The following is a 5,276-nucleotide window of genomic DNA, read 5'->3' as shown; positions in this document are numbered from 1 at the left end:
TTTTTGATAGAATGGTCTATATATGTGTATAAAATCCATTTGGTCTAATGTGTTATTTGAGGCCAGTGTTTCCTTATTAATTTTCTATCTGGATGATTTGTCCATTGATTTAAGTGGGGCTGTTAAAGGCCCTTACTATTATTGCATTGCTGTCAATTTCTCCCTTGTGTCTGTTAATATACGCTTTATGTATTTAGGTGCTCTTATGTTGTGTGCATGTATATTTTAAATTGTTATGTTTTCTTCTGGGATTCATCACTTGATCATTAGGTAATATCCTTCTTTATCTCTTGTTACAGTCTTTGTTTTAAAGTCATTTTGTCTAATATAAATATTGCTACCCTGGCTTTCTTTTCATTTTCATTTGCATGGGATACCTTTTCCATCCACTACTTTCAGCCTGTGTGTATTTTTAGATGTGAAGTGAGTCTCTTGTAGGCAGCATATATATGGATCATGTTTTTGTATCCATTCAGCCATTCTGTGAAATGTTTTTTCAATTTGAAAACAGTCACTGTTTATTAACTGACTAGATTACAAAAATAATCATGGTAGATACCTTAGTTCATCCTTCTAATAAGCCTGTTGATCTGGTCTTTCCTGTTGCCAGCATCTCCACCTTCTACAAAATGGGTAGTCTTTTTCTTCATTCTGCCTCATGGAGAAGACAATTTGAAGGGCCACAGAAGTTGTTTACTTCTTTGAATAGTTTTCCAACAGTATAGATCTCATGAATCAGATCCTCCATGCAGATGATGCCATGTTTGCCAAGAGATCAAGCAATCAACACATTATACATCAGGGCAATTTGCTTCTTGTTGATTTTACCAAAACCATGCTTGTAGATCAATTCAGTTACTGACTTCAGTTTTGAGTATCCCCATGCAATGTATGGTTCCACAATTCTCAGCATGTTACTTGAAGCCTTGTTGAGCTTTACAAAGGTGCAATTGAAGATCTGACAGAGGTGAAGGAGCTTCAACACCTTTCAAACCTTTGGGCTCACACCACTGATACGTCTGATACTGAGGACAAATGCCAATTTGGGTTCTGTGGGTACCTGGAAGTTGCCGGCTTTTCTTGCCATCCTAGCCGTTCAGATTTCAGTCTGCCTGTATTCCTTTTGATAGTGCTTAGCTTTTTCATAGATAAGCTTCCTCCTTGCCTTTCAAAACATCTTTTGGGCAGATTTCTTTCTTAGGCTCTTGATCTTAAGCTCTATGAAATTCTTTCTCTTTTTCTTTTTTTAAAAAAAATATTTATTCATTCATTTATCCATTTATTTATTTGGCTGGATCGGGTCTTAGTTACAGCATGTGGGATCTCCATTGCGGCATGTGAGATCTTTCACTGTGGCACACAGTCTTCTCTCTAGTTGTGGCGCATGGGCTCCAGAGTGCCCAGGCTCAGTAGTTGCAGTGTGCAGGCTCTCTAGTTGTGGCATGCGGGCTCCAGAGTACATGGGCTCAGTAGTTGCAACACATGGACTCTCTAGTTGTGGTGCACAGGCTGTAGAGTGTGCAGGCTTAGTTGCCCTGTGGCATGTAGGATCTTAGTTCCCCAACCAGGGATCGAACCTGTGTCCCCTGCATTGGAAGGCATTCTTAACCACTGGACCACCAGGGAAGTCCCATCTTTCACTTTTTCTTAAGGGTTTCTGGCACAGCAGGAACCTTCTTTTTCTCCTCTTCTGCACCCTCCATGGTTCCAGCCAGGAAAGAGCACCGTATGACTTTTGATTGGAGTGTCTAGTCCATTTACATTTAAAGTAATTATTGATAGGTATGTACTTATTGCCAATTTGTTAATTATTTGGGGGTTGTCTTGTAGTTCTTTTTGTTCTTCTTTTGTTCTCTTCCCTTCTGATTTGATGACTATCTTTAGTTTATGTTTGGATTATTTTCTCTTTTTTTTGTGTGTATCTTTTATAGATTTTTGGTTTGTAGTTACCATAAGGTTTATATATAGCAATCTGTGTGTGTGTGTGTGTGTATATATATATATATATATATATATGTGTGTGTGTGTGTGTGTGTGTGTGTGTGTGATTATTTTAAGTTGATTATCTCTTAATTTCAAACTCATTTCAACAGACCTACATTTTTACTCCCCTCACCCATGATTGCTGTTTTTGACATCATATTTTATACATTTGTGTTTCCCTTAACTACTTATTGCAGCTATAGATGATTTTACTACCATTGTCTTTTAACCTTCCTACTAACTTTATATGTGGTTGATTTACTACCTTTACTGTACATTTGCCTTTACTGATGAGCTTTTTCCTTTTGTAATTTTCACATCTGTAGCTGTGTCCTTTCCATTTTCACTTACAAAAGTTCCTGTAATATTTCTCATAAAGCTGGTTTGGTGGTGCTGAACTCTTAGATTTTGCTTGTCTGTAAAACTTTTGATCTCTCCATCAAATCTGAATGAAAGCCTTTCCAGGTAGTATATTCTTGGTTTTAGATTTTTCCCTTTCATTGTTTTAAATATATTGTGCCATCCACTTCTAGCCTGCAGAGTTTCTGCTGAAAAGGTCAGATCATAGCCTTATGAGAGTTCCCTTGTATGTAATTTGTTGCTTTTCCTTGCTGTTTTTAATATCCTCTCTTTAACTTTTGCCATTTTAATTACAGTGTGTCTTGGTTTGGTCCTCTTTGGGTTGATCCTGTGTGGGACTCTCTGTGGTTCCTGGACCTGGATATCTGTTTTCTTTCGCAGGTTAGGGAAGTTTTCAGCTGTTATGTTCAAATATGTTCTCTGCCCCTTTCTTTCTCTCTTCTGGGATCCCTATAATGTGAATGTTAGTATGCTTGATGTCCCAGAGATTTCTTAAGCTGTCCTAATTTCTTTTTGTTGTTTGTTTCTTTTTTTCTGTTCAGCTTCAGTGATTTCTACTACTCTGCCTTCCAACTTAATGATCCATTCTTATTCCTCTGTATCTTATAATCTATATTGATTCCTTCTAGTGTGGTTTTTCATTTCAATTTTGTATTCTTCAGCTCTTTTTGGTTCTTCTTTATATTTTCTAACTTGTTGTTAAACTTCTCACTGTGTTCATCCTTCTCTGAGTCTCTGATAATCTTTATGATCATTACCATCTCCATTTAATGTAGTTCTTCTGGGGGTTTGTCTTATTCCTTCCTTTGAAACATGTTCCTCTGTCATCTCTTTTTACCTAATTTCCTGACTTTATTCCTATGTATCTTGTAGGTTGTTTACATTTCCCAACTTGGAGAAGTGGCCTTTTGTAGGAGACATCCTATGCATCTTAGCAGTGCATTCTCCTCTGGTCATCAGAGCTATATTCTCTAGTGGTACTCCCTATTTGGACTGTGTGGGTCCCTCTGTTGTGGCTGGCTGACTACTGTTTGCAGGCTGGTAGGCATGGCTGGCCCCTGGTCCGGTTGGTAGCCAGCCCTGCCTCGTGCAGAGGCTACTAGCCACTGGTTGGCAGGGATAGGTCATGAGGTAGCTGGCTATGGAACCCTGGGGGAACCCAGGACTAGTGCTGGCCCACTGGTAGGCAGAACCAGGTTCTGGGGTGGGTGGTTGTGAGGCCAGGATTCCCAGATCTAATGTTGGCCTGCTGGTGCATGGGGTCAATTCCTAATATGACTAGCTACAGGTTCTAGGGTGTCCCAAATACTGGCCCACTGGTAAATAGGGAGGGATCCTAGGCAGCTGGCTGAGGGGTCAAAGGTATCTCAAAGCTAGTGTTGGCCTGCTGTTTGATGGGGACAGGACCCATGGCATCCTGGGTCTGGTGCCAGCTTGCTGGTGGGTTGGCTGGGTCCTGACAAGGGAGGGTGAAGGGCTGTGGTTGTCCTGGGTTCGCTGTCTACCTGCTGATGGGTGGTGTCAGGGCCCAGGAGATCCTGGGCCTGGTACCTGCCCACCAATGGGTGAAGCCAAGTCCTGGTGTTAGTGCCAGCCCACTGGTAGGCAAAGCTGGATCCTAGGGTCTCTGGCTGCAGGCCCTGGGGATCCTGGAGCTGGTGTTGGCCCTCTTGTGGGTGAGGCCTATTCCTGACATGGCTGGCTGCAGGGTGCAGGGTGTTCCAAAGCTTGTGTCAGCCTGTTAGGGGTTGAGGCTGAATCCTGGGATGGCTGGCTGAGGGGTCCAAGGTATCTCAGAGTTGGTGTTGGCCTGATGGTGAGCAGGACTGGAGCCTAGGTGGTCCCAGGGTTGATACCACCCTGCTGGTGGATGGGCTGAGTCCTGTCGTGACAGGCTGTGGGGTTGCAATTGTCCTGGGGCTGGTGTCCACCTGCTTGTTGGTGGGGCTGGGGCCCAGGGGGTCGCAGGGCTAATTTCTGTCCACCGGTGGGTGAGGCTGGTCCTGAGGCTAGTGCCAGCTCACTGGTGGATACAGCCAGGGAGCAGGGGGTCCTAGGGGTGGTGCCTGCCCACTGGTGGGCAGAGCTGGGTCCTGAGGTCTCTGGCTGCAGGGCCCTGGGGGTCCCGGGGCTAGTGCTGTTGCACTGGTATGAGCTGCTGGGTCTTGGTCCCTCTGGTGAACAGGGCTACGTCCTGGGGCAGCTGTGGGCTCAGGGAGTCTTAAGGCAGAAGGACTGTTGGTAGATGGTTCTGTGTTTCTAGCTGCTTGGCCTGAGGCATCTGAGTACTGGTGCCAACAGGCTGGTGGGCAGATTTGGGTCCTAGTATTAATAACCCAGAGGGAGGATTCCAAAATGACGCTTACCAGCAAGAGTGTCCACATGGTAGAAAAAGCTCCCCAAAATAGCTGCACCAGTGTCATGTCCCCAGGGTGAGCTCCAGTTGCCTCCTGCCTGTCTGGGAGGCTCTCCATGATGAAAAGGTAGGTCTGACCCAGGATCCTTTCAAATTACTGCTTCTACCTTGGATCCTGGAGCATGTGAGATTTCTCTATTTCCCACAGCCCTCTGTGTCTCCAAAAGTATGTCCATCTGGCCTTCAAAGCCAAACATTCTGGGGGCTTGTCGTCCTGGTGAAGCACCCCTGGGCTGCAGAGACCCATTGCTCCTTGGGGAGAACATCTGCAGTTCTGATTGTCCTCCTGTTTGTGTATCGCCCACTCGAGGGTATGGGTCTTAACTCCTACCTGTCTCATCATTGTGTTTCCTTCTTTATACCTTTAGTTGTATAATAGAAGATCTTTTCTGCTAGATTCCAGTATCGTTCATCAACAGTTGCTCTGTAAATAGTTGTAATTTTGGTGTGACTCTGAGAGGAGGTGAGCTCAAGGTCTTCCTACTCTGCCATCTTGCCAGGCACCTATAAGACTATT

General features: G+C 44.2%; 1 pseudogene; it reads right to left on the bottom strand.

Moving 5' to 3' along the window:
- Positions 1-516: 516 nt before the first annotated feature.
- On the bottom strand, positions 517-1,703 carry LOC132486786 (large ribosomal subunit protein uL30-like; annotated as a pseudogene).
- Positions 1,704-5,276: the final 3,573 nt, after the last annotated feature.

Source organism: Mesoplodon densirostris, chromosome 3, assembly GCF_025265405.1.
Source record: "Mesoplodon densirostris isolate mMesDen1 chromosome 3, mMesDen1 primary haplotype, whole genome shotgun sequence".
NCBI lineage: Eukaryota > Metazoa > Chordata > Mammalia > Artiodactyla > Ziphiidae > Mesoplodon > Mesoplodon densirostris.
The sequence above is the reverse complement of the archived record's forward strand: the minus strand, read 5'-3'. Positions and strand labels throughout refer to the sequence as shown.